This window comes from Pyrus communis, chromosome 9 (assembly GCF_041283825.1).
Source record: "Pyrus communis isolate YQ-2024b chromosome 9, ASM4128382v1, whole genome shotgun sequence".
NCBI classification, from domain to species: domain Eukaryota; kingdom Viridiplantae; phylum Streptophyta; class Magnoliopsida; order Rosales; family Rosaceae; genus Pyrus; species Pyrus communis.
Genome location: NC_142573.1, coordinates 22,454,515 through 22,468,558, shown reverse-complemented (window position 1 = coordinate 22,468,558; position 14,044 = coordinate 22,454,515). Strand labels below are relative to the sequence as shown.

Sequence of the window (14,044 nt, the reverse complement as noted above, 5' to 3'; positions counted from 1 at the left end):
AAATATATATATTAATTTAAAATTAGGAAATTGTTATTAGCGCTCAAAAATCTCATTCTATATTCTTTATAAGTGTATTTTTCTTTCTAATTATAGAAAGTTTGGAGTGCCAAATGAGATTTTTAAAATAACAATTCCCTAAAATTAATATAAACTCTATTTCCATTATAGATTCTACATTTCCTTGTTGATGATACTAAACATAGAAATTAAGGATTTTTAGTCCCCAATTATGAAATTATTAAAAATATCGATTTTAATTTCCTGATCAGTAAATCTCAAGTAGGAAATCGCTTTAATCACTTAGATACTTTGATATCCTCTTCACCGCTAAAATTGTAGTATAAATAGATCCCAAATTAAGGTAGGGCTCACTACACACAACGGTGCAAATTAAAACAAATCTTAAAGTTGATCATCAAATCGTCCCAGGCGTCACAAAATTATAAAAAAATATGGAGAAGAAGCCTACATCTCAAGCAGCTATTATCCTCGTCCTCGTGGTCATTTCATCTTGTGGGTTTTGTCACTCTACCTAATTTATCTTCATGCATATCAATCCTAATTTATCTTCATGCATATGAAAATTGTTGTCGCCCTACACGTATACAAATTAAAAAATATTTTAGAGTCCGCCTCTCTTATAAGTGTCAGTTACGAGGTTAATTTTGTGCATCTAAATGGAGCATTTTACGAGTGTGTTTTTATTTTCAGGTCTGCAATTATTCTCGGCAGCCAGGATCAGTGAGCAACGTTGTTCTTCCAATGCCGACTGCAAAGCGTTTCCATGCCATTCAGGCTCCGTGAAGATTTGTTTTGACAACCATTGCTCGTGCCAACTAGCCTCGAAAATTATTCATGACTCTCGCCTCCTGCAACCAAATCAAAATGGTCTCAAGTGTTCCAATCAGAATGATTGCGACAAACTTGATTTTTCATGCACATCGGGACAATTTATCTGTCTCCATGGACAATGCCAATGTAATGATTTTCTCCTATAAGCTAATTAGCTAAAGGTGAAAGTTAATAATAAAGTACTAATGAAATACTCATAAATTAAATTTGGGCTCTCTACTATTAGAGTCTTAATTTCACCTTTCTCTCTCGTTAGCACCTTTTTTTTCTATACAAATGCCATTATTTTTCTGTTTACTTCACAAGTTGTCAAAAGCTTGAAAGTATGGATAGTTATAGACCACTTTCATTCTTTCTAATTTGTTGGCCCTAAATAATTAGTTCACCCCAGATCCATCCTTTTTTATTTGATTTATAACTTAGAAGTCGCCCTCAATTATCGCTAGTTTTCAAGTATTGCCGACCAATTTTCTTGTCGATCTAATTGAAACCGTTACTCACCGCAACCTCCTCTAAGTAGGTTTTTATTTGAGCGTTCATTAACAATTGAGCTCCAAATTTCAAATTTTAGTGAATGAAAAATAAATGAAATTTTTTAGGGGTGAACAAAGAAAAAATGTTTATAAGGATTCTTTTCATAATTTTCCCAAAAAAAAAAAAAAAAAAAAAAAAAGATACAAAAAAGTGTTGCCCAATGAAAAACAAATTGTTGTGCAAAACTTTGGCGATGGAATCTTTGTTGCAGAAACTTAAACGGGCAAAGTTCGAGACGCAAAGATTTGTGCAATGAACTTTTACAATTTATCGCGTAAGAAAGTATATGCAACCAAACAGGGTTAGAAACACGACGAAAGAACCCGCCATGTGAAAGCTTTCGGGACAAAAGTTTTCGTTGTGCAAACTTTAAGGCGACGAAACATCTCCTTCGTGAGAAACTAAAGGTGACGAAAATGTTTCATCTAAAAAAACTTTGCGTGATGACACATTTCACTTCTAAAAAAAATGGCTTATGTGCCGACAGACATTCGTCACAAAAAGAGAAAATGCGTTACATTTGATAATATGTGAAGCATTTTCAGCGTCACCTAAAGTCCATGTGAAAATTTTGCACTTGTCACATTTTATGTATATGTGACGTCGTTTTTGCCACCTATTAATTGATTAGAATACGGGACTTAAGGAGATATGTGACGAAGTATGAATCAGAAAATATAAAATTTAGTGACAATAAATTCGTCACATATCATGGGTAAGTGACGCTGAAATTGTCACTTATTCCTTTGATATGTGGGGCAACGTGTGTGACATATGTCAAAATCAAATACCTATTTGTTTCCAATGCGTGATGAACCAATTACCACATATTCCTTGTTTCATAATTTGGAATTAGAATTCATAACATACCTAAGTTAATACTTCAATTAATCACATTATTATTAATAAAAAGCTTAATCGCATAATTCGAATACATAGATCAAGTGATGTTTCAAAACCTAACATGAACATCCACAAAACTAACAAATATAAGTCGAATACACTTATGGTAAACCTTTGCGCAACAAAATATTTCATCCCATATTTGGTTTTTGACTTTTTTTTCGTTGTGCAGATGTGTAAGTGACGAAATAAATCGTAGCTTTATGTTTTGGGGTAACGAAATATGTTATAGCTTTTAGTTTTGGGCGATGAATGTGTTTCATCTCGCAAAATTTTTCTGATTATAATTTATTTAATTTAAAATTAATTATTTTAAATTAAATTGGATATTTTAATTAATGTAAAGATTGAATATTTAAAATTAAAAAAAATATGATAACTAATGAACAAATTAAATATATTATATATAGAAAAGTACGAATAAATGAAATAAAATATTCTTATATTCTAAATTTCTAATACAAAGAGCTATTATAGATTGGCGGCTGGAAATCTGTTGGTTGAGATGGCTGGGAATTTGCTAGCTGAGATGGCTGTGAATCAGGTTGAGATGGCATCAGAAACGGCTCATTTGCCCTGGACCGTAAGCTGCCACCTCAGGCCCTAAACTTCTGTCGTCAAACTCGCGACGGTTCCCAAGTGGTCTCCAGAAAATGAGGCACCAATGTCACAGACTCACGCATTCTCCACCTATAATTGGAGATGACTTGTGGCTAGGGGTGAAAGGCCAACCAAGGTCAAATATAACTGGTTTTCTGCAAAATCTCTTTCAATAAAGCGTATGGCGATGGCTAGTCTTATTAAATCAGTTGCACATGAATATGGTCTTCTCGGCTTTTCCCTTCCTCCTTGGCTTTGACTTTTTTGATCTCTAGTTTGCCTGTCTGTAACCAATGCTTAGATGTCTGTTTTGGCTTTCTGTCTCGACTTTCTTCCTTCCTGCTGTCTTGGTGAAGATTGTGTAGTATTATTGTTTTTTTACTTCGTTGATTGAATATCTCTTTCGGGCCTACCAGTGGCAGAGCCAAAAATCAAGGCTGGGAGGGGCCTCTAAGCCATATGAAAGAAATTGGACAATAGTAATATAACTAATGGGAGAAAACTTGAAGTTTCATTTTAAGTAATGGAGTCATGAAAAAAAATAAAATAATACTACGATAATTTGAAGTCCCACATCTTCAGTCGGAGTCTCCTGCTTAAGAGGGGTGTCTAGGAGAATATGTGATATCTTCTCCACCATAGTAGCCTCTAATAAGAAAATACATATTAATATTTTTAAAATGGGTTAATCTCAGTTTACTACTTTAAAGTTTCGTGGTTTTCAACATTTGGTACATGAAGTTTTTTTTTCATCCTAGAGTCATACCTTAAGTCTTAATTATGAGACAATCTCATACTTCTGTTAGTCTTTCTGTCAAGAGCTCTGTTAAAACGTGACGTGGCACTTGCCTGGATGATGACTGTGCAAAAATGTGGCATTGTGGGCCCCACATACACATATAAACCCAATTAAAAATTAAAATTTTTTTTTTTGCCTATCCCTTTCTCTAGCAAGGAGAACGAAGAAAAAAAAAAAAAAAACAATTATAACCTCCATTCTTTATCGTCTACACCTTCTCCAGCCACCCCCCATCTCCCTCTAATAACCCACTCCCAAAGCTTCCTAAGCTGCCATTTTTCACTCACCCACCACACCGAGAACCCACATCCTCCACTTTCGTCACCGCCTCCATCTCATCCTTTGCCTCTCTCGCTCCCATAGTCATCTCATTCACCAACCCTCTAGCTGCCATAGTCGTTGATTACGGCGATCCAGATCTGAAGACCTTTGGAAGATTCCACGGCGTGTTGAACATGGCCACGATAGTGATCGATAGCTTAGATCTGGCTGTGACGGTGAATAAGCTATTTACGATAGAGTACCCCGACTGGATTAGGACAAAACGATGGCTTTCGATCCGGGCTTCGTCCGTATGATTTTAGAAACAAATTCTTTGAACCAGGAGGAGTCTATGACCTTAGCAACGACTTCAAATCCCGATGGTAGACACCACTATTGTGGCAGAAATCGATGGCGGATAGAGTTTATGGAAATAGCTCACCGCCGGGGACCAGATCCATTACGAAATAGATCTTGGACTTGCTCGCCATGACCTTTTGGAGCTGGACAATGTTGGGTGCTTCACCATCCTCATCACAGAGGAGATGAGGGTTTGGTGGGTTGGTGCAGATGAGAGAATGAATGGATAAGGAAGGAAGGGAAGGTCGGGGGAGGTAGAAGATGACCAAATTCTTTTTTCTTTTTAATTTTTAATTTATATGCGGACCCCTTAATGACACGTGGCGCCCAGTCATTGTCCACATATGCGCCACATCATCAGTTAACGGGAGACTTAAAAGCCAGACTAACAGATATATAAGACTGTCCCAAAATTAACATGTTAGGTATGACTCTGGGACGAAAAAAACTTCATGTACCAAATGTTAAAAACCACGAAACTTGAGGGTAGTAAAGAAAAGAAACAATTCAAGAAACTTACATAGACCTGCTTAGTCGTCTTGCACCCAAGTTGAACATAAACTTCCTTGAACATGTTGATACTCGAAAACTTAGAACCCTCTTGAAAAAAAAAGGTTCAAAAATTAATCAAGTAATCTTAATAAAATTCACTATACAAATAAAATACAATAATACCTTTATCTCTTATTGCTTCTTCAACTTATAGGAGAATGCTTCAGACACGAACAGTGGAGAAATTTCTTTTTTGACTTATTTATCTTGTTGGCTTGAGATCTCTTATGTTAAACATTAAATTTATTAGTGAATACATTGGAATAAAATTATTAAAATATTATTATACTTACCAAAAAAACTTAGGGTCCTGAAAAAATGGTGGCACAGCCACTTCCAATCCTCCAACCGTTGCTCCAGTTCTTTAGGGCAAGCAGTGACGATAATAGTCTCCATGTCCGAAAAAGCGAGAAAATGGTTGTGAAGGCTGCTTTTCCACTCAGTGTACCGCCTCGTGAAAGCCTTATCTATATAAGTGATCATGTTGTGATCAAGGCCTTCAACATTAAAGTTCAACTGCAAATATCAAAATTATTAAAATATTAATGATAATAGCCTTAATTATAGAAAGCATTATTAAAATTTGAATTTACACTTGGCTATAGCTCATGCCACATCACCTTCTTCATCTCCTCTGGCACTTTTGTTCAAGACAACCACTACATAGGGCAATAGGTCCACATTATCGACCCTATGTCGTGCATGTTGTGCACCTTTCTATGACCTATGTGTGACCTTAGCAGACTTGATCTGTCTTCAAGGCCCTATGGTATTTTTCTTCCTTGCTAAAAAAAAAAAAAAAACATTTATGGTAAAAAACCAACATACAATTCTACCGAAAATTTGGTAGAACCTCCCTAAAATATAACATTTCCCATAACCTGCAAATAATTATATTCATAAATATCTATTCAACCAATATTTTCAACAATTAACAGTAGTAATGGTGGGAAGGATGATGGTGGTGGTGTTAGGTGGTCGTAGTGGCGAGGTGGAGTTAATGGTGGAAGCATGGTATGAGGTGGCAGGGAGGACAATGGTGGTAGTAGATGTGATGGGAATTTATAATAAAATAGAGGAAAAAAAATAAAATCTATCAAAATCTTGAGGGGAGAAGTATGATTTGTCATTGCATAAAATGCACTATAAAATCACTCAAATCCGCTAAAATTCTTCACCTTTCAAATCACTTTAAATTCAATTGATTTTTTAATGGCCCAAAACTTTTGAGAAAGTCCCCTTAGCAATTCTCAAGTAATTAAATATAGCTTGATTTCTACGGACTTTTATAAACTCATTTACAATTATGATTGAATACCAACAAACTTTCATTAAATTCTTTAAAATCTTAGGTGAATACCTTTAAATTTTTAAACTCCTTTAAAACCTCTCAAAACCGAAATTGAATACACCCATACTAAAAGCCATACGCATTTGGAGTAATATGTGTTTTATACATAATTTCTTGGCAAATTAAGATTCTGAATGATTCTTGGATCAAAAATTCCAAATTCATATACGCATTGACTTGAACAACTGATTTAATGCATGTCGGAAAGCTACATAAGGGCGATGAGGGGTGGCCCCCCTTCCTTCGCTAAAAAAGCTGCCCAAGAGCGCTGGTTCCGCCCCTTGCTCTTGTCGGAAGTGAGAAATGACACTTTTGTGTGCTTTAGTTTATGTTGTTGCGCACCATGTTTTGGCCTGGATTTAAAAAAAAAAAAAAAAAATTCTATCTCAAACAATGCCGTTTCGATGATTAGGTTAAAAAAAAAATCAATTATAGGAGGACCTCTGGTCCCTCGTTACCTTCAACTCTGTTTTCACTTACTAATCAAAGAGCAGCAAGGTGTGCTATTGTCCTCCAATTCCCAGCAAGTTGTACAATATAGTATATTGTACTCTTGGATTAAGAGTCTAAGACCTTTTTTTCTTCCATTATATAGTACATAATAGAACGATACTATAAGAAAAAGTGCTTAAATCCTCCTTTAAATATTCCAAATAGTCATTCGAGTATTCCAGGTAATTCCCAACAAAGTAAGGTCACTGAGTTCCATGAAATATTGGCTAATCTTCCTACTGACCCTGGACATAGACGTTGAATGCTTGGTTATCCACCTAAATATTGTAAAGCAATTCGTATACACTATCTTCAAAAATGATCATTGTCAACCTAAAGATCACACATCATGCTAAGAAAAGCTAGTGACAATTGATGTTTTGTCACCCGTTGGTTTGATATTTTTGAGTGGTTCGAGTATAGTATGTAAAAGATGCCTCATTTTACCGTTATTGCTATCTTTTCAAGTATGATTTTGATAAGGGGGATATGCCCAAAGTGATGGCTTCACTAAGAGGGTTTATAAATTGAAAGAAAGAACTCGAAAATTTTTGAGATCATCAAGGAGGTGTTAGAAGTCTTCATAATAAAACTTTACAACAAGATAGAGATTTGATGACGCAAAAGCAACACATTAGACATTTGTGATTAAGCAAATTGATGAAGCTCGCATTAATTATCACACTTAAATGAGTGGCGCACCTGATTGCACAAGATGGTTGTTGCGACAATGTATGCTGTTTCGTAGCCATGATGAATTGTTGAAATCAAGCAATAAGGATAATTATGTGGAGCTTATGCAATTTCTTTCTTGAGAATGCTTCCAAAAATCTTAAGTATACTTCTTCCAATATTCAAAAGATCTTATCAATGTTTGTGCCGTTGAAACTATTGTTGCAATCACTAAAGATATGAAAGGTGCATTTTTCTCTTTTGGTTGATGGATCACGTGATGTTTCAATTAAAGAGCAAATGGAGGTAGTATTGCGTTATATGAATAAAAGAGGAGAAGTAATTGAAAGGTTTTTGGGTGTTCAACATAGCTTCTCTACAAGTAGTAGGTCACTTGAAGAGGTCATCGAGAGATTGTTTGCTACAAAAAATTTAAGTATGTCCAAGTTATAGAGACAAGGCTATGATTGAACTAGTAATATGAGAGGTGAGATAAATGGCCTTAAAACAAAGATTTTGAACAAGTATCCACAAGCTTTTTATGTTCATTGTTTGCACACCAACTTCAACTAATTTTATGGCCGTTGCAAATGAAGGTGAGGATGTTGCTATTTTTTTTGTCAACAATGCTAGTGCCTAGTAGTTTGGTCAATATTATTGGATCATCATGTAAGCGTCGTGATGCATTTAGAGAGAAATAACAAGAACAAATTAAGAAAACTCTTGATATTAGTGATCTTGAAGCCAGTAAAGGGTTGAATAAAGAAAGTAGTCTTATGCGTCCTTGTGATATACAATGGAACTCACATTATGGTACTATAATTAGTATTATTGTTATATTTGAAGCCGTGGTGGAGATGCTTGAATTAATTACAGGTGATGGCAACCAAGACAATTTCGATAAACCAATAAGTTATTTAGAGACATACAAACTTTTGATTTTGTGTTTCACCTTTTTTTTTTATGAGACTTGTATTGGGAATTACAAATGAGTTATCAAAAATATTACAAAAGAAAGATCAAGATATTTTGAGTGCGATGGCGTTAGTGGAAGTATGCAAGTAATGACTACAATCCTTGAGAGATGACTTTGATGACTTGTTTAATGATGTACAAAAGTTTTGTGAGGAACATTAAATTATTGTTTCTAACATTGAGGATTTGCATCTCATACCTAGAAAATCAAGAGGTAAAGCTCCAAGACTCACAAACTTCCATTACTAACATGTGGATCTCTATTTTCAAGTCCTTGATATGCAACTAAATGAGTTGAATGACTCTTCAATGAGGTAAATATCGAGTTGCTTCTTTGTATGGCATATTTGAGTCCGGTAAATAATTTTGCATCTTTTGACAAAGCAAAAAATTATTCATTTAGCCCAACTTTATCATCAAGATTTTGATCCTATGGACCTCATGAATCTTCCAATTCAACTTGGCAATTACACTCATGATATAAAGATGCATAATAAATTTTCATCATCGAGAGATATTAGTGATCTTGCAAAGGAATTGGTAAATACCGGGGGGTGTGCAAGCTATATGTTACTGTAGAAACTTCTTACATTGGTTTTGGTGTTATAGGTTGCAACCGTTTTGATAGAGTAAGCTTTTTCTGCTATGAAGATTGTGAAAACATCATTGCGTAACAAAATGGAGACCAATGGTTAAATGATAGCATGATTGTTTACACTGAAAGATATGTATTTGCTTTTATTGATAGTGAACCTATTATGTGATGTTTTCAGGACATGAAATCTTACCGGCAACAATTGTAATTTGTTTATATTAATATATTACGGAAGACATTACTATAAAGGAATTTGGTTGTTGCCATTTTGTTGAACTTTGCACTCTTTTAAATTCACCATTCCCTCGATAATTCTTGGTTTCACCAATGAATGTATATACTTTTTAAACAAAAGATGGTTGTAGGGATGTGATTTAACAACTATTTCGTTTTTAAATTTCAGTTATTGTTTTCACTTCGATTTTGTTGGGCCAAGAAGATAACATAGCATGCCTAGCCCATTAAACAGGCAAGAATACATTTTCCGACGTCGGCCTTTCCCCTCTCATCTACATTCCTTAAATTCTAGAATCCAGTTGCGATCGAATTTGTTGGTTTAGGTTTCCGAAAGAGAAAACAAAGAAGAAGAAGAAGCAGTTTGCAAAATGGCAGGGAGATTGAGCAGCGTAGCTTCCAGAATCATAGGCGGAAGCGGCATCGTCTTACGTTCCGCAGCTTCCTCTCTTCGTCTCTGCGCCGGCATGGGCCTTCCCGTCGGCAAGCATATCGTCCCCGACAAACCCCTTCCCGTAAACGACGAGCTTGTCTGGGACAACGGCACGCCATTTCCCGAACCCTGCATTGATCGAATCGCGCACACCGTCGGAAAGTACGAAGCTTTGGCTTGGCTCTGTGGAGGTTTGAGCTGCTTTGCTGGTCTGGGTATGTTGGCCGTGTGGAACGACAAGGCGTCCAATATCCTATTTGCCCCAAAAGTGTACCCCTACGACAACCTGTGAGTGGAGCTCGGCGGAGAACCCTAGGTACATCCAGCGGTTGGTTTCTGATTGTTCATTGTGTGGTTAATGTTGTTTCGGTTGTGCTTTTGTTGATTTCTGTGTCTGATATGGTGGTTCTAAATAATGCTGAGTCGCTCATGCTCAGATAATTGGTCCATTTTCGGCACTGTGATCTTCAAACAAATCGCGTTTCTTGTTAGTTTGAATTTCGCGTTAAGATGCAATTTTTCTAGTTTTGTTCTCAGATTTAGGTCATAAGGGTATTGTATTATATACAATGGATAACTGTTTGCAGAATAATAATACTTTGAGTAATGTAGCACTAACAAACTAAGCTGAAACCTGGACTCTGGTCTCAAGAGTCTGTTTGAAGTTTGTTTCGGTTTGGCTTGTCAAGAATTCAGAGCGGGCCTACGGTTCACGACTAATCCCACCGATTTCCTCCCAACTTAACCGTCTGCGCAGCCCGGCAGGTGTTGGATTTTATCACAAATGGCCTCGGATATGAGTAGTGGAACCATTTATTTATGAGTAGTAATCTACTTTGTCAAGTTTCCGACATCGGATTGAATTGTTCGACATGGCATGGTATTTTTTGAGAGTAGAGCATAGGTTGGAATGATGCATCTTTGATTTGATTCAGAAGTTGGGTTTGAAGGGTCATCCTGTGTCTTTGCTTGTGTTTCTCAGCATATAATAACAGTGGAGTTGAGGGCTGATTCATGTTTACAATTTTAGCACTCTTTGTTTACAATTTTCTCCCACTCAACACATACAGGCAACTGTGTGCAAGGTCAAAAGATGAGCTTGATCAACCATTCGAAACTCCGTGAATGCACTTGAGACTGTCTTTGTAGGCGATATAATAAAGCCCGATTCTTAGGGTATATCGTCTTTTTCTGGATTATTCCATTTTCATAAATGTAGATTTTAGTGTGTCGATGGTTATTCTTCATAAACTTTACAAGTTTCTGCAGACATAATGGGTCAAAAATTTAGTAGTGCTACATATACAGAAAGATGGAAACTCTACATGCTACTTATGCGTGCCATTCTTGCGCATGTGCCATGCTCAATGTATAGATATCACGAGATTCACAAGTCACAAGTGTTTTGTATTATCATTTTTCCTAGTTGAGGACCGATTTGGGTTTCCTTTGCATCGACAACAATTACAACATAAGAAAACTGTAATCTTCTGTGTAGAGTTCATTGGCTTTCCAACTGATGCACCATCCTGTGTAGCCGTAATCTTATTCGCCAATGCCAGCTCCTCTGCTACTTCGGAATTTGATGTACTGGCAGCAGCAGGTAGGCTATCGATTGGTGGATTGCACCTTGACAAAGCTTCAGTCTCATCAATCTGATAAGGAATATCCCTTGGGATTTCTGTCTTTCTTAAGTTATTATTGTTTGCATCCACAGTCACATATTATGGAACATGAACTGACATTGCTGCTGATACAAGGGCTAGCCTCACAAAATTCTTCACCGCAGCGACATAAAGACTTGGCATGCCATGAGTCAATCTCTACATTGTTATCCACCTGCTTTCTCTTCTGCCCACCATCTGATCCATCTAAATCAGTTTTACCTTCACAGAATTTATGTGGTTCAGATGCTCCATAAACATTTGGTTCTGAACCCTGCATTCTCCCCCAAGTTACTTTAGATGGGCGCAGAGGTCGAACCCTAGATGTGGGTGACACTGCAACTTGCCGCAAGTGTGCCTCTCAATCTTCAGCATTAGTTGACGAATACGGGACTCAACCCAGCCATTCCATGCTCTAAAGGCATCATCATTTTCTGCAGTGATGTCTATCCAACGGCTACAAACAAGAGGGTCTCTTTAAAGTTATAATAATTATGGCTACAAACGTGCCAGCATCTCATGCGCTATCAGCACGCGCGCCGTGAGTACATCAGTACTCGCCTTCCTCGCAAAGGCCAGAATTTTGTTGGTTTTCTTCCTAACTTCCAAGGCTAATTTTTAACTCAATACTTAACCAAATTCAATGATTTAAAAGCCAATTAGAAGCTAGGAATGTGGGGAAGAGGTTTATACTAGTTCCAGGTCCAATCGTGGCCGGAGTTGAACGGGGGAACGGCCTAAAAGTGGCATGATGGTCACGGCCAAATTTTCCAGAAATTTGGAAATTTCTTCCCAACTTTCATAGCTAATTTCTAGTTCGATACTTAACCAAACTTGATGATTCAAAAGCCATTTTGAAGTTAGAAATGTAGAGAAAAAAGTCATACCCTTAGGAGGCCCAACGGAGATTGGAGTTGGCCGAGAATTTGGTCTGAAAAGGGCCAAATGGCCACGGTTCCTTGTTTTTCCATAAATCTAGGAAAAGTTCCATTTCGTCCTTTCAGTCACCACACCCTACCAAAACAAGTTTAAAACCCTAAGATTAACAAACAACGAAAAATAAGGGAGATAGAGTGCTCCCGAGGCCCACCTTGGTCATGGACGGAAGAAACTCACCGGAGATGGTCAACTCGAAACAGATCCTTCCTCAGTCCGTACGCGCCCAGAGAGCTTAGTTCTTGAATGAGGGTTTGGTAGTTGATATAGTAGTAATGGTTCAGTGACCTAAGGTGGTGTGGGGTGCTACAGTTGTACCTCTCGGTGCTTGCAAAAGAAATAAGAGAACAGGGGAAAATGGAGGGTTAGTAATAAGGGTTTGAAATAGGAGAGAGAGGTGAGCAGTGAGTTATGGTGGCCTGAGAACTCGCTGAGGTGGTGCTGGTGATTATGAACCGATGTTGCTGCACCTTCTGTGCAGTGCATATAACTTAAAGATGGAGAGAGAGAGTTTAAGAAGGATGGGGATGAAAGCCGAGAGAGTTAGAGGGAGAAAGTGACATAGCAACCATCTAGTAGAGGAAATAAGATGGGGAGATTTGAAAAATGGGAAAAAGGGTGTCCCGAGAGATAGGGAGACACAATAGTGGTGAAGGAGTAGGCGTGGGCCCCACATGTCTCACAAAACAATACAAAAATGTCTTTCAAAATGGAATTACTAATACACCCTTTACAATCGCAGTTTCGTAAAATCTTCATTGTAACTTCAATTTCAATTCCGCTTGCACCTACGTGTTTGTACCATTGAGTACTTCAAGAATACGACAAAATAGTAACTCCTACGCATCACGAAAATACAGTCAACGAAAGTCAAAATTTTTGCCTTTAGGGACATTTCCATCAATTCACTCATTTAAAATTAATAAAATTGTCAAATTAGGCATGGGTCGTCACAATCTACCCACCTTAAAAAGATTTCATCCCGAAATTTGAAATCATTTGCTAAACATAAAAACTTCAAAAAAAAAATAAATAAATAAAAAGAGTAGGGAGAAAGAATATAAGGAAGAATCAAGCTCGAGCGGCTGCACAAAAGAGAATGTCATTCCGTTGCGATTGGATTGCAGTGATTCCTCTTTCATGCCTCCAAACTTAAACTTTCATTCTCCTTCAATACAATACTACAATATAAAATTCTTTATGAAAACATCGAGTAAAAAATAGATATATAGTAACATATCGTCAAAATACGTATATAAAATAATGTACAATTTAAAATAGTTGTGCTGAAATCAAAACTAAACATGAAATATTTTTCACCTACGCATTTGTTGCGTTACGTACTCCGAAGATAAGTGTGTATGTAGTATCTTTGGGTCGAGCCCAAACAATAAATAGGTAAATATATAACAAATAAATAAATAAGTAACCTAACGTAAACAGACCTACCTATCCACTTGCTTAACGAATCCAACAAATAAGTTATCAATATTACAGTTTGCAGCCCGCGATATCAACCGTCCATTGTTGTCTCGATAAGCAAGTAACAAATTCCCGAGGGTGCAATATTACCATCTTGCCCCTTATTGGGAAATACATATAAGTCGTCTGATTAGCGCCTCGACCGCGCTCACATACTACCCTCTCGGGCAACATCGTCAATATTATAAAATTTTCTATATTGTAATCTCGATCATTCAAATACATGTTCACAATACTCTTCTATCAATCATATGCTATGCATAAGTCTCCATACTACGTCTCAACAATGTCATACCCAAAACCAAAAATTGTAACCGTAGTTACAAGCAACTAAAACAAAGATAAA

The 14,044-nt window shown here is 36.9% G+C and overlaps 1 pseudogene; it reads left to right on the top strand.

The window, feature by feature from the left end:
* Positions 1–9,554: 9,554 nt before the first annotated feature.
* LOC137740689 (NADH dehydrogenase [ubiquinone] 1 beta subcomplex subunit 8, mitochondrial pseudogene) lies at positions 9,555–9,932 on the top strand (annotated as a pseudogene).
* The last annotated feature ends 4,112 nt before the right edge of the window (positions 9,933–14,044 follow it).